Below are 23119 nucleotides of genomic sequence, written 5' to 3' on the forward strand. Positions count from 1 at the left end.
AACTTCGTCCTGCTAATAAGATTAGTGAAAGGTTATCTGTTGCTCATCTCCTCGTGCCAAGTTTTATATAGTGGATCAAGTCATTATATTAATTACACAGAGCAGTATAGATAAGAGTTAGAGACTATGTGCCCTGGAGCTTGACTGACTAGATTTGTCTCCTTGCTTTCTAGCTGTGTAACCTTGGGAAAGTCGTTTAACTCTTCTGTGTTTCAGATTCCTCATAGAAGAAACAGGGATGATAATAGTACCTGCATGGTAGCATTATGCTGAAGATAAGTGAGTTAATACAAACAGAGTGCTGAGAACAGTGCCTGGTGCAGAGCAGTTCTCAACAGGTATTAGCTCCTGTTATTATTAACTATTATCAATAACTGGCATGTGGCATGGGAATGGGAAGGAGGGATGATAAAAAGGAGAAGATATACCGGAAAGACAAAAGGGGTAGCTCTTCACAGCTCATTGGAAGGCTTTTGTTCTAAAACTTTCATCAGTCATGGTGGGAACATATAAAATAGCAGAAATGGCTTCCACATGCAGACGGCAAAATCAATTACTGACCAACCTGTTCATTTTACCCCAAGTTTTTGTTTTCTATCTACTTGTCATAGCAGGAAGGCTTGCTGTCCGTCCTCAGTGTCAATGTGTGACAGGGAGAGGTAGAGTGTTTTGCAGCTTTTACCAAATCCTACTTGTTTTGGATGAGCAGTGAGATAGGAAGGCAAGCCTTAGTGTTTTTTAATTCACTTGAGAGCTGTAGATATTTATTTCAAATGCTCATTCTGACTGTGTTTGAAAAGTTGGACAAAAGACTTATCAGTGAATTAAAAAGGCACTTATTAAATGCCCACTAGGTACATAGATGAATTCCAGGAACTTGCATAGTTTCTGTTTCGTTTAACCTCATAAAAATCATTTGAGGGGATTACCCTGACTGGGTCATTACATATGGTTTGCATGTATCAAAGTATCAGCTGGGCATGGTGCCTCATGCCTATAAGCCTAATGACTAAGGAGACTGAAATGGGATGATCCCTTAAGCCTGGGAGTTCCAGGCTGCAGTCAGCTATGATTGGACCACTGCACTCCAGCCTGGGTGATGGAGTAAGACTTTGTCTCTTAAGAAAAATCACATGTATCCCATAAGTACTCAAAAATGTATACATCTATTATGTATCAAATTTAAAAAGAAGTTTTTTAAGCGTATAGATTTTTCTCTGATATCTAGTTAGGAAAAATTAAAAGTGGCCTATCTATCCTAAAACCCCCCAAAAATCATTTGAGGTAAATATTGTTATTTTGGTTTTCTAGATGAGGAAATTAAAGTTTAGGCAGATAATGTGTTTTTCCAAAGACATTGAAATAGAACTTGTTGGAATTTGAATTCAGGTCTTCTGAAAATGTATTAAAATGCATACAGATTTAATGAGGTCATTAGCAAATTGTCTACTCCCTTTATGAACTTTATGAAATATTAGGAGTACAGAAAATCATAAAGAATAAAATCAAAATCATCTATAATATCACAACTCAGAAATAGCTACTGCTTAAATTTTGGAGTGTTTTTATATAATTTTAATGCATAGGTATATGTCCATTTTTTTCTCTAAAGAAAACTTCTGCTATCTATGTTATTGTAAAACCCCCCTTTAAACAATATGTTATGAGGACTTTTTATAATCTTAAATAGTCTTCCAAAATCTGATTTTAAATTGCTGCTTTTCATCATGGGGATGAAAAAAATCCTTATTGTTCATATTTATGTTTCACATTTTTTCGTCTTAAACAATGATGCCCTCAACATCTTTGTTCATAATTCTTTTTGCATGTCCCTAATTATTCCCTTAGATTTCCAGAAGAATAATTACTGCGTAAGAGGTTGTTCCACTTATTGATTGCTGTTTAACAAACTGACCCCAAACTTAGTGACCTAAAACAACTACCACTTTATTATGCCCATGGATACTGTGGGTTAAGAATTCAGAAAGAACACAGTAGGGATGGTTGTTCTCTGCTCCATGGCACTGGGACCCCAGCTGATAAGACGCCAAGACTGGGCTTAGGTAGGACTGTCGACTGTTGTTCCTAGATATGGCCTCTGTATAATTGTACTTAGGCAATGGCTCAGGGCTCTAAGAGTGAGGAGTCCAGTGGTGTGAGGCAGAGGTTCATGGGCTGTATTAACTAACCTTAGAGGTCTTGTGGTATCACTTTTGCCATACTGTATTGGTCAAGGCAGTTACAAGCACACCTCAGTTCATAAGGAAGGGATAAAGAAGGGATAGACGCCACTACTGAATGTGAAGAATACCAAAGAATTTATAGCCGTGTTTTAAAACTTCCATAGAGGATATAAACCACTTTCAGGATTTTGACATACATTATCAAGTTGCTCCTAGAAATGTAAAAATCAACACTTCTTCCAATGGTGGCTATAGTACACTCTCACCTATGCTGGATGTTATAACTTTGAGAGATATTTGTTAATTTGATAGGTAAAAGATAGCATATCATGTCATTTTAATTTTCAATTATGTGAGTACTAGTGAGATTTTACATGAATTTTTGTTCACTTGTCAAAATTTTATGTGAATTTTCTATTTTTTGCTTATTTCTCTGTTAGAGTAGTCATCTTTTTCTCAGTAATTGGTAGGTGTTGTTTACATAGTAAGACTAAGTCAAGGTGTTCTTACTTAAATTGAGTTATTTCACCACCACCCTTTAGCAGCTCTAATCAACATACATTTTTAGTACTAATGATGTATAAGGTACTTTTCACTTGTAATCTCAATTCTGCCTTTTCCAAACTGTGTGACTTGTACAATTTAATAAAGCCTTTGGACCTTTGTTTCCTCCCCTGTACTACTGGTTAATATTATTTCCATTACATTGGTTATTGTGAGTACTCAGTAATGTCCATGCAAATGCTTCAAAGAAGGCTTATTACATGCAAAGTGTCCAATAAATGTTAGTGGTCATTCTTCATATTATTGCTGTCACCATACCTGAATATTTGTATTTTAGCAATTATCTAATTATTGCCCAATTTGCAACTATATGAATCTGCTAGTCATGTCAAAATCATCTGGCTTTTGAATTTGAAAAAGCTATGGTTGTTCTGAAAAAAGTTTTGTCTTTTGCTTATTATTATAACTTGGTTCTCAAGTTTCCCAAAGAGGTAAGTCACTTACAATGCAGGGTGGGCTGGGGAACATGGTTGTAGGGGCCATTCAGTTAATGGATGAGACACTTGGCAGTAATCACTACCCTCGATTGCCTTGCTAAAATAATTAGAAAGAGAGGAGGAAATAACTCATTTCTTTGTGAAACTCCTGAGACAAAACTAAATTTGATGGCATTTCCTGTGCCTCTTTGATTTTTTTTCCATTCAATCACATTGATTGAGCACAGAATCAAGTCTTATAGAGCACATTGTAGAGTAACAATGATGAAAGAAAAATAAAACCCTCTTCCTTAGAAGGATAAATCCCAAGGGGCTTGCCTTGCTTTAACTTGGGAGAAGCTGTTGAAACAAAAGGCCAGGGACCTGGGTCTGAAAGGAACCTAGGCAGGGCTCAGCTCCCAGGCTGGAATTACCTGGAATTGTGTGCCTTCTTCCCAATATAGAATAGCCTCTCTGAGCTCCTTCCTTCTGGAGCCTCAAGGTGGTAGTGTTGGAGCACCATGCATTGATGTATGGAAGTAGTGGGGTGGGGCCTGGCTGGCTCTATCCCCACCATCCCCGGGGCATTGAACATTTGCTGTCTCCAAAGAGGGCTTCCCTGGCCTCCAGCCCAGCTGTCCCTGTATGATAACCACCATTGATAATATTCTGGTGATGAGCCACTTTGGTCCCTGCCTCACCGCTTCTGATCACCCTGTGAAATATGAGTTGGGGGAGTCTTCTGTGACAAATGCCTGCTTGACTGAGTCCCTATTCAGGCATCCGGTATCTGCGCTTGCCGCAGACAACCCTTTCAGCCCTGCCAGCCAGACAGTGACAGATTCAGCCTCCTGCTCAGACTGTCAGGGGAGTCTCCCTTTCAGGCCTGGGCTTGTCACAGGAACGCCTGGCCAAATCCTGCCAGGGCTCTGGGCTGCACCTGTGCTTCCAAATGTCAGTGGGCTTGAGAGCCAGGCACTTTCTACCTCTCTTCCTGTCAAGGTCAGCTGGCCATGATGGGGGAGGGGGAGCTCCTGAGTCCAGGCTGGTCTGTCTCTTTTGTCTTTTGCCCTGCATCAGAAGACAGATCTTTCAATACCAAGGGTACCTGGACTTGTCGAAGAAAGCTTTGAAGAGATCTTGGGTAAAATTTCTCCCTGGAGATCATTAGTCCAGGCAAATTTACTTCTCTGAAATGTCCTTTCCAAGTTCTCCTTAGCTTAATTTTGTTGGTGTTTGTTGAATACAAAGTGAAGGAGAACAAAGCCAGTTATGGGTGGTAATGAAGAAGTGGTTCACGTTTATGACCACTTTTGAGCTTCTGCCAGGGTCAGCCATGTGGTGATCATCATGATGATTTATAAATCAGAAGTTGCAACCTGATGGTCCATGGACTGAATTTGGCACAAATGATTCTTATTTGGCCTACAGGGTGTGTTTGTTTTTAATCGAACTTGGTGCTAATGTTTAGAATTCAGAAAATTTCACAAACTACTTCTGGCTTCTCTTCAAAAACTAAAAGCTCTAACATCACTGGGTTTGCATCCTTGCATGGAGACAGTTGGGGTAAACCAAGTTGTTGCCAATGCTCACTTTAGAGTTTGCCATCATCTTCATCTTTTCCTACTGTTATACCCAAGTTGCTTCTCTTATTTCTATGACAGGGATGATCCCTGTAGATATTTGAGTTGGTGATCCCTGGCACAAACACTGTGCTTCATTTCTGCACTCAATCTTTAATGAACTTTATAGTAAGTTCACCCCCTCCACCCCACCACTACTAGGATTTTCATGATTTAAGTGCAGTAAGTAACAGGAAAGAAGAAAAATCATGGATTTACTGATATGTGAGGACCATAGTTCAGTATTGCTAACTCTTAGCTCTTGACCTTAGACAAATATTCCTCATGACAAGTTTTGGTCTGAGAGGGGAAAAGAAACACATTAATTGAGATCTTTTACATTATCTCATTTGAAATCTTTATAAAAACCCGTCCAGGTTAATGATATGGTTTCTTTTCTACAAACGAGGAAATGGGGATTAGAGTTAAGAAACCTCCTCAATTTTTTAAAGTTGGAAATTGAGGGAACCAGGACTCACATTCATTCCAAAGTCCTTGCTGTTCTCAACAACAAACTGCCCCACTCAATGGAATTCCGTGACATCTATTTAGGCTTAAATTCGGTGTTGCTAAAGAGGCAAAGTGTACCAGCCTCAATAAACAGGCTGTATTTGGACTTTAGAGTCTTTTATAATTAAAGAAAAATAAAAAGCTGTACTTATCATGAGGACTTGTTTTTCTTAAGATATTTTTTTAACCCACAAGATTTTCAGATCAAATGGTGCTTTATTGATTTCAACAATGAAAATAAGAGCAAACTTTTATAGAGCACTTATTATGTATTCATATATTACTTTATTTAACCCTCTCAGCAACCGTCTTGGGCAAGTACAGTTATTGTCCATATTTTAAGGATGAGGAAACTGAGGCACAGAGAGATAATGCTGAGAGATGTGAACAGACTCCCTGACAAACCAGCTATTAGGTAGACTGAGAACACAGCTGTAAAGGCAGCTTATGTTTCCAACTTTCTGACCCTTGGTGAGTATTGACCAAGATATTGGAGATGCTCTAGCCATTGTCTTTCTGCAGTCTATACCTAGCATTCACCTGTTCTCCAAGATCATGCTGGAAAAACCCCTGAAGGACTTGTTTGCCCAAATAGAAATCTTAAAAGTGTTTCCATAAATGACAATTTAGGAAGGCCCCAGTAGTCCTAATTTCTGTAAATACATTTTTTTTTCAAAGTGGTCGATATGTGCTATAGAAATTGTCTAAGTTTTCATATACAATGAGTTTTATTGACGGTGAGAGAAAGTTTTGGATGCTCTAACTCCACTGTGTTAGGTTTGCTGTTTTAAATTTGCATAGGTGGGTTTAGTTTAAATATTTGAGATATTTGAATGAAAAGCATTTCTCTATCCTTACCACTGAGGGATTATAAGGGATCACATTGCCCTGCCTGAATTGGAGAATTCCCCTCAAATAGATTGGCTGAACTAGTTCCCGATGCCTGTTTTTGAAAAAGAGTTCCTTGTCGCAATTTTCTCTTAGGAATTGCAGGTTGGCATATATCTTATGGAGCCCAGAATAGTGACTGCTCTAGCCCTTGGCTGTCAGAGGGAGCATGTAAGAAAGAGTTATATCATCCTGCTTTTTCTGTCACTCCATCTCACATTTCTAGACCAATTTGGGTTCTAAGAGGTGTCCATAATGCTTGGGTGCATACAACCATACCATTGGCTACTGTACATTCCTTTGTAGGAACCAAAGTGTTCTTGGTTGGGGGTAATTAGGTAGAAAAAAACCTGAACAATTCATGGCTAAAGCTTATAAACCTTTCACTACAGATTTGACTGGTAGCATCTTTTATACTCTCCTTCTCTTCTCTTCGTTAGCCATAATGGATTAGAATCAGCAGAAAAGCTACACTTGCACTAAATCTCATCTTCAGAAAAACTATGCTTACTCTAGGTCCCATCTCAGCTGGTTTAGTGAAAGCCAGGGCTGAACTCTGTACTTTTTGTACTATTACCTGCCATGTTTCCTGTTCCACTTTTCAGTGTTCCCAGGATTAGACTCAGGCTTCTTGTTCTTGCTTCCTTTCTATATTCCCTCTCAGGATGATGATTTTATTTAAAATATGTAGCTACTCTTAAAGGTGTTGACCCTTAAAGAAGACAACCTCAGATCATATGTGTCCCCTGGCCTAGAGTCCTATATACTCTCTGTTGGTAGAACCCATCCCTTTGGATGTTCCTTTGGCTTCTCAAAATCAACACACTTTAAACTAAGCTTATTACCTGCCTAACTGTCTCACCTACTCCTCTTTCTGTTTTCTGCAGTGGGTATCAAACTTCAGCATGCATAAATTCTGACTCATTAAGTCTAGAATGGGGCAAGGAATTGACATTGTTTGCACGTATCTCTAGTGATTCTGATGTCTGTGGTCCATGTGCAGCACTAACAAAGGCAATGTGGTGAATGTGCTTGTCTCCATCTGGTCACGTGAGCTAGAAATCTTAGAATCACCCTGGACTCCTCTTCTCTCTCAACCTACGTCCAAAGGTCTACTGATTGTTCTTCTTTTTTGTGTCCTAAATCCTTTCTCCCTATTTCCACTGCTGCTGTCTTCATTCTATCCTAGGTCATCCCAACCTACTCCTTCTTTCTCCTTAGCTCACTCTTTCCTCCTCCTATCTTCTTTCTACCATACCAGCAGAGTGATCTTTCCAACGTGCAAATATCATATGGCTACTATACGTCCCAAAGTTCTCAATGACTCTGTTTAAGAGGATAAAGGCTAAAGTTCTTAGTATGGCATCTTAGGTCTTTAGTGATCAGGCCCCAGCATTTGCATCTAGCTTCACCTCTTTGTCAGTCCCTCATTTCAACCTACACTTCAGGAACATCACAGTATCTTTAAGCCTGGGCATGTTTTAGTTCTGTAGTATCCATGCTGTTGCATAGGCTGATCCTTTTGCTTCAATTACTGTTCCTTTTCTTTGGCTGGCTAGATTTTACTCCGTCATCCAGTGAATCAGGTCAAACATTTCCACTTTGGGAAAACCTTCTATGACCTTTGTTGTCTGAATTAAAGATTTCTTTATAGAACTAGAACTCTGTGTCTATGGATATTATATAGTTTTGATTTTATTGTTTTACTTTTTTTCAAGCTAGAATGTGATTTTCTTGAAAGCCTTGACTGTGTCTTTAATCTCTATATGCATAGTACCTACCTCAGTCCCTGGTGTTTAGTAGGTATTTCAAAGATGTTTGAGAATGAATGGCCAAATGTTTTTCCAAAACTTGGTAAGACATTAGCCACATTAGGATTCAAAATCAAGAGGAAAGTCCTTCTGTCATGGCCCTTGCAACGTCAATGGCTCTCATATCTTAGGGAGGTGCATGTGAAGATCAGCTTTTTACCTAGTTGCCTTTTCCAATGTTCGTTGACCAGATTCAAGTTTCTGGGGTGAGCAAAGAAAGCTGGTGTTCCACTGGTAAAATCAAAAGTCAAGCATGGCCTCCAAGGTGATTTTAAGATGTGGATGTCAAGCCTAATTTGTACCAAATCAAATGGAAATTTCGAGGAAACTGCTTTCAACTCAATATAAGCAGTTGGGTTGTCTAGAGCCAGGGAATGACAAAGAAACTTCTTGCCACTAGAACTCACACAGAAGCCAGGCTATTGTAAAAGCAATTCCTGCTTTGGGTGAGAGTCTGGGAATAAATGACTAACTTGGTGATGCAAATATTATTGTAAGCATCTCTAGGATATCCTGTTTCTTATTAAGCATGGTCAATCAGCCAGCATTCAACAGGCATTTCTTAAGCAATTGTAAAGAATCTGTAATTGTATAGAAATAAACAGGACACTGTCCTTGTCACAAAGAGACCAGCATGTAAACATACAACTTAGCCTTTAGAAGTCTCGTCCTGGCAACTTATCAAAATTCTCTTCCGCATCAAAAGAATAAGAACAGAGAGTTGAGGATCAGTATGAAAGAAACTTCTGTTTCCTGTTGTGAAACAAAAATTCCCTAAGGGGAGGTGACATCTGTAATGTTTTAAGTAAGGGACACTTCATCCTGCATTTTTTTTTTTTTTTTTAAGAAGAGTATTTCAGAGGGAAGGCATGTTCGATTGACTATGATAAAGTTGCTCCTAGAAAAGACCATGTTCACAGAACAAGAAAGCCGGGGTGGGTTCTCTCCATGGATCAGGAAAGCCAGGTGGCCTTTTGGTGGAGGGCACTATGGGAGGAGCTGCCTCAAAGTAGAAGTAGTCTTGGGAGAGTCCAGGGAGCAGGGTCAGTACCTTTCTGTGGGCAGTCCCAACAGAACTATATGATCAAATGAGCGTGGAATTCAGCATGAAAACCACAGCACAAAGAAGGGGGTACACAGCAGGATATCATTGGTTAATAGAGAATTGTCTCATCTGTAAGTGAATCCTATTTTAGATTTTAAAACAAAAAAAGTTTTAAACAAAAGAAATTAGTTTAGGAGCAGGACATTTCTAAGCGTTTCCAGTGTTGTTGTCTCCTGGGGGAAGCTGTTTTCCAAGTGACCATGGGTACTTCGATGATAAGGCAAAAAACTTCTGTTTACCTGCAACTGGGCCAAAAGGGATGGACAATATTGTAGCCCCCTGCTAGGGAGCAAGAGAGTCAAAGGAGTGGAAGTAGGTTCTTCTGAACTCGGGAAAACTCTCAAAAAGAGATTATTTTGAAAGGTGGAAATTAAAAAAAAATTGATAATGAATTTTAACTCTCATTCTTGTCAATACAAGAAGATGGCAGTTGGCTCAATGGAATCCTACAGAACATTATTAAGCACAATAACTTCCGACTTCCTGCTGAATCCAGAGGGCAGCATAATATTACTCATTCTTTCACTCAACCAGCTAGTGCCTAACAATCAGGGGCCTCTGATTGTCCACCCACTGCCTAGTATACGGGGCACTTACCTCCCTCTGCTCTCAGGTCACTGCAGCTGCAAAAGAATCTGGGAGTTGAATTCAGCTTCCAAATGAATTATTTGTAAAATACAATCCACTCAATTTAAAGAATTTGCAGCAATTTGGATTATAACATACAATTAAAGTAAATCTCCAGGCAGGACGTGGTGGCTAACACCTGTAATCCCAGCACCTGGGGAGGCTGAGGCAGGAGGATTGCTTGAATTCAGGAGTTCAAGACCAACCTGGGCAACATAGCGTGACCTCATGTTTACTAAAAATAAAAAAAGCTGTCAGGGCACTTTTTTGGTGGTAGTGTACACCTGTAGTCCCAGCTAATTAGGAGGCTGAGGCGGGAGGACCACTTGAGCCTGAAACATTGAGGCTGCAGTGAGCTATGATTGCACCACCGCACTCCAGTCTGACTGACAGAGCAACACCCTATCTCAGAAAAATTATGAATACATACATAACTGAACCTCCACAGGAAGCCAATGTGGTATTAGGAATTTGTTATTGTCCTACAGATAATAGTCACAAATCTACTTGTTGCAAGTTACTCAATAAATCCTACATTAGAACTTAGAGGGAAAGCCAAAGATTTCTCTTGCTACTCTTTAGTATATTAAAATATAAAGGGGTTTTGAGAGTACTGTGATGGCATAACAGCCTGATGGTCCTTGTCCATTCTTTCAACATGGAACAAGAAGAACTTGAAAGAACTACATGGAATCCTTAGAGCGTGTGTCTACGCAATATGATATACTGAGCAGAATAGGTTCAAGACGAGGTTTCTCCTAGAGAAAACACTACCACTGTGCTACTGAATTTTGGTCTGATGTGAGGATAGAGCCTAAGGATCCTGTCTTGAAATAAAAAATTATCCTATTAATGATAGATTCTTGAAGTTTTTGGTGTCTGTATGAGTTCTTGCAGGGGAATTTAGGGACATGAGTTTCACTCAGGCTGGGATTTCAATTGCCAACCAAGCTATCACTTACCTTCTCTGGGTTCCAATTCCTTTATCTCTAAAGGCAAGAGGGTTGAATTGGATGCTTTATTAGATATCTTCTTGATCTAAAATTTAGTTATAGGAAAGTTCTTTACTCATTTTTGATGCTGATTCACTTAGCTGTCATACACTTATCTGATAGATATTTAAGGCTACATACTTATTTGTCAAGCTATGTTATTTGTTAACTATGCTAGGTTAAAGGATAAGTCTATAATGGTGAAAAGCAGAATCGTACTTCCAAGGACCTCAAAATACAGTGTGTATGTGGAGAGTGGGGAGCAATAATTAATATAATAAATAACAAACATAGTATAATGCAATGCACAATAATCTATGGGAAGTATAAAGTGCTTTGGAAACTTGAATGAGGGATAGTTTACTTAGTCTTTGGAAATGGAGCAGACAAAGATGGTTTTTAGGAGAAAATAACATTTAAATTGAGCCCTGAAAGGGTTCTGCTGAGCAAGAGAATGAGGAGTTAGAGCTGTAGAGTGGGTTATAGTCAGAGTAAAGCATTTGCAAAAGGGCTTAAGGGTGGGGGAGCAAAAAAGAATATCAGCAATGTGCCTATGAAGCTGGAGGGAATTCAGCATGGAAAACATATCATAGAGAAGGGTGGGGGTATAGCAGGAGGCAATTGAAAGTGGAGTGATGGCTGGTCATGCAGTGAACCGGGGAGTTTGGATCTTACTTTGAAAATTGGTGGGGAAATGGGAGCTTTTGAAGCAGGGGAGTTAAGTGATCAGTGCTTTGTTTTAGAAAGATCTCAGGCTGCAATATGTAGATGGGGTTAGGGGCAGGGGCTTGGCTTGGCTGGGCAACTCTGAGCTGGAGGGCGAAACCAGTGAAGATGCTTTCATTTTTTGACAAGGCCACCAGTTGTGTAATTGGAGGAGTTTTCCAGGCTGGTGCATGTGAATCCTGAGGCTGCGAGCTAAGAGTGACTAATGAGAGGGTACCAGATGCTGCTCTCTAGACTTGGGCCCCCTCTGTGAACACCTCAGCAGGCCAGAGAGGAGCTGCTCGCTGCTTCTTCTAACCTGGGCACTAACTGAGTTGAGCCTCCTATCCAGATTGGGGCTGGCATTTGCAGCCTCACCAGGAGCAGAGAAAGAAGAGCCAACTCCCTTGCAGGCAGATAGGAAGGAGCTGAGGCTCCACAGGACACTATCAGTCAGGATTTGCTCATTGCCTGGCTGAGTTGTCCAAATGGGTCCATATGCCCCACAGTTTCTGTACATACCCTTGGATGACCTTGTCACTCTCAGCTTTTGTTTTGTTGCTTCATAAAATACTAGAACTTTCCAGAAAATGTGCAAACTCCTCCTTTGTTGGAAGAGGACATCGTGGCCATTCTTGCAAAGGACTATAGACCCCTGGAGGAGGGGCCTCTCAAACACAGAAAGATTCAGAGCTACAAAGGGGAACGGCTTTGGCTGTCTGTCTCAGGGCCCTTCTGAGCCCTGGTAGACAGAAAAAACACATGTGTAAATAACACAAACATTTGGCAGTTGTACCACATCCCATTCATGCTTGGAGACCAGAAAGTTCAGAAGGCATGGGCTGGGGCTGAGGGACAAAAGTTGCCAATCTCTCTATCCAAAGGAATCTATTCTTGTAACTCTACTTTGGTGTGTTTTAATTCTGGGTCTGAAGCATAAACACTGGGTGTTGGTGCTTGGGGAGCCTATGCAAAGCCCATGGAAGAGCTGTGCTTTGACAGGAGCTCTGTAAATGTATCATCTTGGATTGTGTTTTGCCTGTCATCACTGTGTATGACTATGTATAACTCTTTCAGTAGGTTGTAATTCTTTGAAAATAGCAAAGGTACTCATTCAATCTGGTTTTCCCAGAAGCACTAAAGCATGGTGGCTTACACCCAGTAGGTGCTCAATAAATGCTTCTTGGAATAAAAGGGAGTATGTGTCTAGGTTTGCTCACTCAACTTTAAGAGTTTAGTAGGGAGGTCCTAGTTAGAGTATGCTGCCACCATTCACATAGTTGAAATGATTGGATTCTAACCTTGGGCAGTTTCCTGAAATGGAAGAGATCTCAGCTATATAACATTTCTGGGGTGCTTCACAGCCATGGGTGGGCCTAGGGAAAGCACAGCCTTATGTATTTGCAATGGCCTTAGAGACCATTCACCAATTATTAACTGTCATATCACAACAATTCACTGCATGCTCCCCACATGCCAGTCCTCAGTACGAGCTCCTGTATTCAGGACTTTACATCTGTTGTCTTCATTAGTCCTCACTGCAACCTAAGTCTTATTGCTATTTTTTACACGAGGTCATCTAGGCCTCTAGAGGTTATGTGATTTGCTCAAGGTCAGCTAATCATGCTAGAGCCAGGATTCATGCCTGGGTCTGTCTGACTTCATAGCTCATGCCCATTCTATAGCTCATTACATAGTTTCACTGGTTGTGTTAGTGGGGTTGGGTTCTGAGCAGGTGGACCAATGTTTATGGAAGCTTCACTGAGCCTTGAGGACTGAGGATAGCATGTATGTGAAGGGATATTCTTCCTGGGAGATGACATAGAAAATGGAAGGCCTCCACAAACTCTAGACTCTCTCCTCCTGGCCCGGGGATAAGAACAGATGGTTGCCAGAACTCCCAGGTGTGTCTAGATATGATCCAGAAAAGAAAGAAATGAGATGTGATTCTGGAAGAGGGGCCATTTATGGGCAGGACAACAGAAAGCAATGGTGTGTGTGTGTGTGTGTGTGTGTGTGTGTGTGTGTGTGTGTGTTGTGGGGGCAGTTGTTGAATGCAGATCTCTGGAACCTCTGGCTAACAGCTATAGAGATGTAAACAGCAACCTTGAGACTTTGGTGAGCTTTTTAAATCTCTGAAAAAAATGACCTGGAGTAGGTGGTTCCTAGTCTATTCCAAATTGTCATACCTGAGTGACTATGCAAGGAAAAGATCATTTGGGGGATGACAGGAACTACTGTCTATGGAGCAGAGAGACTATTCTCCTGGATGCTTTACCCAGATTTTGAGGTAGGAGGGGAAAAGCAGCAGGGAAGTAAAAGGTCCAGAAGTCAGAAAGCCTAGAAGCAGGAATACAACAGTCAGAATCACAAATTACTTGTGTTAAGTTATTCTGTGTTTCAGCTCTGGGTCTTCACAGAGCCCTTCCTTCTGGGGTCTCGGGCACATGGAAAAAGACAATCAAATGCATAGCAGAGTTGTATGAACCTAAGATGTTATTACTGTAATGTAGCAATTTTGTTCTGCCAACAAACCTGATATTTTCTTGTGAACATGGTCAAGATGTTAAGCCATAATCTTCCAAAGTTTATGTTAGAAAAGTAAAAAGTGCTGCTCAATGTCACATTCATTATTCTCATGAAAGTTCTCCTTTCTTCCCCTGCAAAGTTCCCCATGGACTATATTTTGGAAGATGAGGGTAGAATTATAGAATTGAGCATAGAGCTTTAATTTATCTGTTTTAATTATTTTTTATTGGTGGAGGAGAAGGGGAATTTTTGTTTAGGAAGGATCTGGAAAACAAAGCCCCAATATAATAAAACACATTTTCCTGGTGATGTTAGAAGTAGTTTTTTTGTTTGTTTGTTTGTTTATTTTTAAAGAAATCTTTGCTATTGACAGAAGAAATGTTTAGGAATTTTAGGGGATCAACCTTCCAAAAACATTGAATTGTGTGTTTCTACTAGCATAGTGAGCATACATTCATCCCTGTTTCCCTGGCAGGTTTAATTTATCCAGTGAAGCTGTGAGTGGTCACTTTTAGGTATGGTTATTACATGATTGAAGCAGTCCTGACAGGGAGAAAACAAAAGGACATATTGTGGCCATGGAGCAGAACAAATGGTTAAAGCCCTACCTGGCTCCACTGTATTCCCCTTAACAAAACAAACGCTGTGAGAATTGATCTGTTGATAGAGAGAGACACCTTTTGAGTATAATGGCCCATTCCTGGCTCACCGCATACCCTAGACTCTCTCAAACTATTCCTCCGTTTTCTCCTTTTTTTTTTCTTTTTTTTTTTTTTTTGAAAAACTCTCAGTTGCACTAATGACTGAAAAAATTCCAATTAGTAAGTTGGCTTTTGAGAATCTGAATTGTTTGGTTAGTATCTGTACAACTCATCTAACTGATTAAAGAAAATTGCACAAGACTTAACCTTACAAAATAAATACATTTGAAACAAACCTTTTGATGAAATTTTGGTGGCACTTTTCTAATGGCACCTCTCATTTTGAAGTCTCTTTGAAACTGAACAAACCCCACAGTTTTGAATGGCAGTAGTTTTGGCAGCCAGGGCTCATTTGGACAGATTCTTATGGTCAAATGTCCATCTGTGGCCTGTGTCTAAAATCTTCCATTTGTCCTCCTTTTCTGCAGAGTAAGTATAATTACTAGCAGACTTCAGACGTGGGCTTCAGAGGCAGAAAGCTATGCTTCTGAGATGTAAAATATCTTGAAATAAGATTTTGTTCAAAGACCATTATGGGTACTTTTTCACCATTCTTTTGGAATCATTAAAATGATTCTTAGCTAAGATATGGATACACAGGAATGGTATGATCAAGTCTCACAGAAGTTTATATTCTGCTGCATGAACTTCTGGCCTTATGTTGCTTCAAGTTCAGTGAGAGCCTTTGGACAAAAATGCATCTATGATGTTGCCAAAGCCAAAATCAAAATTAGAACCTTTTATGCTTCAACAAATGTCACACAAAAAGGAAAGAACAGCTCACAGAAGGGGAGAAAAGCTTTGAGAGGCAGAGGCAGGCAGATCACTTGAGGTCAGGAGTTTGAGATCAGCCTGGCCAACATGGTGAAACCCTGTCTCTACTGAAAAAATAAAAATTAGCTGGGCTTGATGGCAGGTGCCTGTAATCCCAGCTACTAAGGAGGTTGAGGCAGGAGGGAGGCGTAGGGAGGCAGAAGGGAGGTTGAAACTGGGAGGCGGACGTTGCAGTGAGCCAAGATCATGCCACTGCACTCCAGCCTGGGTGACAGAACGAGATTCCATCTCAAAAAAACAAAACAAAACAAAACAAAAGGGCCAATGATCTGAATCGACGTTTCTCCAAAGGAGATAGACAAATAGCCAGTAAGCACATGAAAAGATTAGCTATCATGGAAATGTAAATCAAAATGACAATGAGACACTACCTAACATCCACTAAGATGGCTATAATAAAAAAGACAAATAACATAAAATGTTGGTGAGGAAGTAGAGAAATCAGAACCCTTATACGATGCTGGTGGGAATGTAAAATGATGCAATTGTTTGCAAAATAGCCTGACAGATCTTCAAATGGTTAAACATAGAGATTATCATATGATCCAGCAATTCCACTTTTAGGTGTATTCTTAATGAAATGAAAACATATAACTACCAAAAAATTGTACATAAATGTTCCTAAATGCTGCTAAACATTTTTCGTCATGGCCAAAAAGTAGAAACAACCCTAATGCCAATCAGCTGATGAATTGATAAACAAAATGTGATATATTTTATTTATCCATTGAAATGTTATTCTGCCACAAAAAGGAGTGACATATTGATACCTGCTACAACATAGATGAATGTTAAAAACATTGTATTATGCTAAGTGAAATAAACCAGTTACAAAGGACCACATATTGTACGATTCCATTTATATGGAATGTAGGAATAGATGAGTGAATTGTGTGGTATGTGAGTTATGTTTCCATAAAGCTCTTAAGAAAAATAATGCATTTATGATGTGTCTCTGTGTCCTTTTTTAATCTCTGTTGTTTTGTACTTGACTCTTAGGAACGAAAAGGGATATATCTTAAAATTATAGAAAAAACTAATTGAAAATCTTCAAGGGAGGAAAAATACAAGAATTATGTGTGATACCTACCAAGGTCAAACTTCTGATTGACTAAGCACAGAGAAACCCTGGAGTTGGGTGAGATGCCACAGAGAAATTGTCCTTCATTGCTTTCTGCTTTTGAGACCAAGGAAAACATATTATGGCAAATATGACAGTTAGGTAGTCCCGGTAATGGCCAAAGCAGGTAGTGCACAGACTAGGAACTGAAAAGAAAAACAGACAGGAAAAGACCCATTTCTAAAGTGCAAGTAGCTTTTGAATCTGATGTTTTTGTTCCATCTGGTTCATGGCTATGTGGTGACTTTCTGTGGACCTGTTTGTCTGTCGCTAGGAGATAAAGAATCAAAGCTCTGCCCACGGCTACTCTCCTTAAAACTACACCTTACTGAAGTTTTTATGTGTCAGCTGCCACTACAGTGTGTTTGGGATGGAAATTGTTAAAACGAAAATATAACAGAGTCTACAGGCCGAGGCAGCATTGGAAATTGTCCAGCCATCCTGCAGAGCATGCACAAAAGAGATGTTTAAAGCAAGGCTTCATTTTGAAAGCAAACCCTTAAGGGAACATGTTTTAAAATTCTTTAAAAAGTCTTTGTTTGGCACATGAAAGGGAAAACGACCAGAGGGAAGATGAAGTTAGAGGCAGCCAAAGTCTGAACTTCAGGGCAGTCACTCGTTTTCTGTTCCTCCTTATTGTCTTTCTCATTGGATCAGCTACCATTCACTACTTTAGTGATTGATGAGGAAGAAAAAGGAATCTCAGAAGAAAATGGCATAAAATCTCTATCAATGAATTGGCTATAATAGCATCAGGTGGATGGCAAAGAAGCAGCCCAATAGCACAATCAATCAGAAACCTGCTTTAGTTTGGAAGCCTTACTTAGGCTTAAGGCAAAAAATTCAGATTATTGAAATGTTTGTCCTCCCACCCTCCTTGTTTATTTGGTACAAGTGTGTATTTAAAGAGGTTAATTGAAAAAGACAAAAACAAAAGCAGTGCTGAGGGAGACTAAAACAGACGTTTTTCAGGGCCAGAGTCCAAAGCATCTTGTCCTATGCTTTCTGAGTGTGCCTTGTCTGTGCTGTGTGTTTGTTGGCATGTTGTTTCATCAATTGGTGCTGGCTTTTCTACATGCTAATTGTGAGCAGCACATGGAGATATTGATGTTAGTGTTTTTTTTTGTTTGTTTGTTTTGTTTTTAAAAAACACAAAAAACAAACCCCTTCCCGTGTGAGGCACCCTTCGGAATGCACATTTTAAAAATTTAAATTGGTCACTTGGGGTGATCTCTTAAAACATTAACAAATTTAGTTTGGTGCTAACAACTTTTATGCTGTGGATGTTTCTACAAAGGAATTATCGCCAGAGCTATAGAAAAGCCAAGTGGCCTATTAAATACTTCTGATGTGTATTGAAATAGTTGACCAAAGGTTGAATTTTCAGTCTGGGGAAACAGACAGCATCTCACCGCGTCTCATTTCATCCAGAACTCAGAGAAACAGGTAGACAACTGTATCCCGTGATCACATTGTCATGTCCACCTTAGGCCCCTGGTGTACCTAGCACCTGCTGATGGGGTCTTGATTCTGGAGGAGGATGTAGTGAACGTAGATTCCAGACATTGGCACTTTGACTTAGACAAGCCTTTTAATGCTGTTTGAACCATGATTTCCCTTTCTGAAATAAGATTGGACCAGATTAACTCTCACAGTCCTTTGAGCTCTCAGATTTCCTTGTTCTATGATTTATATGCTGCTGCCTCAGCACTCAGCTGCCATTCTTACAACTGTTTAGATCTAATCACATAAATTAAAATATAAAATCGGTAAAGTGTACAGGACAGGGAAATTATGCTTAGTTTTTTCTTAGTAAAAAGTTTTAATTAAGATATAGATCTATAAACACACATATCCACACACGTTAAAATAATGTTATTTTCATTAGCAACAGGTCCTTGAATAACATTGTTTTGCTCAATGTTGTTTCTATAATGTTGAGGAAAAATAATCAATTCCTGCAGGGGCCACTGTCTGTGTAGAGCCTGCACGTTCACCCCATGTCTGTGTGGGATTCTTTCATGGACTTTTGTTCCCTCCCACATTCCAAAGATGTGCATATCTGGTTAATTGGAATGCCTGAATTGTCCCAGTTTGAGCGAGTGTGACAGAGTGTCAGAGTGCATCCTGTGATGGGATGGCATCTTGTACAGAGTTGGCTCCTTCCTAGAACCCTGACCTTGCAGGATAAATTCTGGCCATCTGAGACTCTTAACTGGAATAAGTATAATGAATAATGAATAAAAGAATAAATACAAGTTATTGTACAATGAAAATTCATAAAGTATATGATAATCATATACATGCACAGCAATAAATGATGCAGTAAGGAAGTGCTCAGAGAGTCACCATGTTTGTTATTATTTAATTTTGAACTGCATGGTGGTAAGAGGTAATCCTGACAATTTTTACTTTGCAAACATTTATTATTTGATTTAACTCACCATCACTACAACTGTCATCACTCACTAATTCACCAAAAACTGGGTAAATGATTATATGATTTGCTTGTATTAATCTTTCTTAACTATATGTATAGCTCACATGTATTTTAATATTTAATATTAGAAGTACTTTGTGTCTTTATTAGAAGTTTGGTGATGTTTTCATGATCAGAAATATGATGTAGTAACTTAACTCTTGTTTAGATCAATTAGCCTGTGGTAACATTGGTGTTTTCATATGTCACTTTGCTTGAAGTCATAGTTTCCAAGAACCTAGTGATGATGTTAAGTAAGGACTGACTACAATTCAACTGAACCTTGCAGGTAAATTTTCATCCCATTAGCCCAATTGTCTATTATCCTCTTACAAATTTCACCAGCATGAAAACAAGTAGCCCACCAAAGCCAGCTTCTAGGAATCTCTTTCTCAATTAACAAGCAATTATTGTGCATTCAGTATGTACTCACACTGCTCTATGAACTCTAGGGTAATTGAATAAATTTAAAACTTAGTTCAATTAAAAAAAAAGTGCTGCTTTCTTTGGGTATGAATTGTGTTCATCATAGGGATTTAGGAAGGAGGAGAAAACAGAAAGTAGTTCTAGTTAGAGAAATCTTCACTGAGTATGTGACACATGAGTTAGACTCCAAAAGTTAGGCAAGGTAAGGGCATCCCAATAGAAGGATGGGAGAAAGTAACATTAGAAAATAAATGTAGATGACACCAACCATCTCCGTTGAGGAAGTAAGTGGAGGGGGTTTACTGATACAAACAAACAACACTGCTATGGCACATCACCATGGTGTTTAGACTTAAGGCTATGGCTAACATGAATAAGTTGTTTTGAGAATTACCATGGAGTGCATGCAGAATGAATCCTCATGCCCTAAAATTATCACCTCTACGGAGCATTCTAGATGTTCCCAGATGGAATTAAAGTGTCCATTGCATGTTCTTCTTCCATGTATTTTATAAGTGTTGGGTTGCAATTAAGATGGTGTTTGTCAAAAAAACACTAAAATATCTGAGCCTGAGGCCAAAAAGGGAGATATAATATACAGAGTGGTCTTTTAAAAACATAAGGCATATAACACAATGTTATTCCTGTGCTAACAACCTTTCAATGGACTGCTCATCTGCATTCTGATATGTAAAAAGCTTGAAAATCATAACTCTTATCCTTACAACAAGAAAAAGTTGGACACACTGGAAATCAATGACTTTTCATGGACCTGTCAGAGAATTGAGGTCTTGGGACAAACTGCCATCATGAAACCTGGAGGGACAAGTACATCCAGAAGGACATAGCCAAATCTGTTTACCTCAGGCAAAAGCTGCTGAAACCATAAAGTATAAGGAACACAAATAATTTTGATGAATTGCTAGAGGCTGGACTAATTTGAGAGTAATAAACATTTGTGGGGCCACAGCCCAGAAAAGGGGAACACATTTTCATGAAATTTGCCTCCAAGAAACTACCAGGTTCTCACGGTGAATATCTGAGGAAAATCTCTGTGTCACTGCCAGATGGAGAGGAAGAGTAATCACTGAAAAATATACCCAGAACGTTCTCTATAACCAAGCCCCACTCTCTAGGGAAAAGGACTTGCCTTAGCCCATCTGGGGTAAAGTCATTTCTTACACTTCAGTTTCCTCTAGCTTTCTTACTTGAGTGTGAAACAGGAAGACATAAATGAGTCATGGTTTTAAGGAACTATATTAGAAATTCTGAAATTAGGAAGAAAGTAGTAAGCAGGAATGGAACAAAGCTATATTTGTGGGAAAACACTGTGAAGATCACAGCTCTGAGATAGGTCAGCCGGAAGACTGATGAAGTTTAATTGGAGAATTTTAGAATGCTCCTTTATACTACTACACCAATAGAAATCAGTATGCTAAGAGTGGATTATAGTTGAAAAAGTTGCCAGACACAGACTCTTTTTGAGGACGAGAGAGTACTTAGTGAAATTAAAGTCAAGAGGAGAGACAAGAAAAGGACATCACAGGAATTTGAAGCCTCTAGCACCTGTATCTACAGCAAACATTAAAGTTGGCCCAATTCCTAGCCAGATTACATAAATTCTTATACTATAGATCTATTTATTAAGTCCGTATTACCTAATACATGTGATACTTTTAATAAAAAATCATAAATAATGCCAAAGGGCAATAAAAAATCACAGTCTGAAGAGACAAAGCAGCAATCAGAACCAGACTCTGATACAACATAAGATGTTGAAATTATAAAATAGGAATTTAAGATAACTATAATTGATATGTTAGGAATTCTATTAAAAATAGACAACATAGACGAACATATGTTCATGAGGCAAGCATGCCCACTCCTACTACTTCTATTCAATGTAATATTGAAAGTCCTAAACAGAGCAATTAGGCAGGAAAAATAAATAAAAGGTATCCACATAATAAAAGAAGAATTATAATTGTCGCTGTTTGCAGATGATATAATCTTATATATAGAAAATCCTAAAGACTCCATCAAAACACTGTTAGAACAAAGAAACACATTCAATAAATTTGCAGGATACAAAATTAACATACAAAAATCAATTGCAGTTCTACAGACTAATAACAAAACCTCTGAAAAGGAAATAAATCAAACAATCTTAATTTACAATAGCACTAAAAAGGATAAACTTAACAAAGGAGATAAAGAATTTGTATACCAAAAACTACAAAGCATTGATAGAAGAAATCAAACAAGACACAAACAAGTGGAAAGATATCCCATGTTCATGGATTGGAAGACTTAATATTGTTAAATATCCATACTATCTAAAGTAACTTACAGATTCAGTGCAACTCCTATCAGAATTCCAATGGCATATTTACAGAAATTGAAAAAGGAACTATGAAATTTATATGGAACTACAAAAGACCATGAATAGCTAAATCAGTCTTGAGAAAGAAAGAACACTTTTTGATTTCAAAATATGTCACAAAACTACAGTAATTAAAATAGTACAGTACTAGCATGAAGACAGACACATAGATCAATGGAACAGAATATAAAGCCCAGAAATAAATTCAGGCATATATAATCAACTGATCTTCAACAAGTGTGGCAAGAATACGCAATAAAGAAAGGACAGTCTCTTCAAAAAATGATTTTGAGAAAACTGGATACCCACATGTAAAAGAATGAAATTGAACCCTGATTTTATACTATACACAAAAATAAACTGAAAAATAGAGTAAAGACTTACACATAAGACCAGAAACTGTAAAACTCTTTGAAGAAAACAAAAGGAGAAGGGTAGAGGCAGATGGCAGAACAAGATTTTCCAGTGCCTGTCTCCCTGCAGAAACATCAATTTGAGCAACAATCCAAACATGAAAATATCTTCACAAAAAATCAAAGAAAACCAGGCAAGGGATAACAGCACATAAGTGTAGCAAGGAAATAAGAAAAGACATATTAAACAGGGTAGAATGTGCACTTTTACATTACCTATGTCACCCCTCCCCTAATCTCAAGCCCCGCAGCATGGAGGGAGATACTCTCTGCTTAAAGGAAAGATAGGGAAGTGAACACTGGATTTTGCCTTAGGCTTCAACACTAGGCCCACAGCAGTAAAACCCTACAATGAGCAGACTGCAACAGCCCTAGACCTCAAGTTTACAGGGTCTTTCTTCTGACTGGTCAATTTCACTATTGATGCTCTCTATTGCACTTTTCATCTTGTGCATAATTTTCAGCTTCAGAGTTTCTGTTTGATTTTAAAAATAATTTTAATCATGTTGTTAAATTTCTCATTTTGGTCTTTTATTATTTTGCTCATTTAAAAAATATTTCCCTGTATTTTCTTTTACTTCCTATACTTGTGTTAACCACAAAACGAAAACCTATGTTAGATAAACAAAAAATAAAAAGTAAGGAATCAAAGCTTACTACTAGAGAAAATTCCTTAATCACAAAGGAAGATAGCAAGAAAGGAAGAAAGTTACAAAACATCTACAAATCAACTAGAAAGCAACTAACAAAATGGCAGTAGTAAGTCCTTACCTATCAATAATTACCTTGAATATAAATAGATTAAATTCTC

The 23119-nt window shown here is 38.7% G+C and overlaps 1 long non-coding RNA gene across 1 annotated transcript in view; it reads left to right on the forward strand.

Moving 5' to 3' along the window:
* The window catches only part of LOC119627739 (uncharacterized), a 104137-nt gene extending 103559 nt beyond the window's left edge, over nucleotides 1-578 (forward strand). Inside the window, exon 3 of the long non-coding RNA XR_012090703.1 lies at nucleotides 217-578. This is a non-coding gene — a long non-coding RNA (uncharacterized lncRNA). The remainder of the gene's footprint in view (nucleotides 1-216) is intronic.
* The last annotated feature ends 22541 nt before the right edge of the window (nucleotides 579-23119 follow it).

This window comes from Chlorocebus sabaeus, chromosome 23 (assembly GCF_047675955.1).
Source record: "Chlorocebus sabaeus isolate Y175 chromosome 23, mChlSab1.0.hap1, whole genome shotgun sequence".
NCBI lineage: Eukaryota > Metazoa > Chordata > Mammalia > Primates > Cercopithecidae > Chlorocebus > Chlorocebus sabaeus.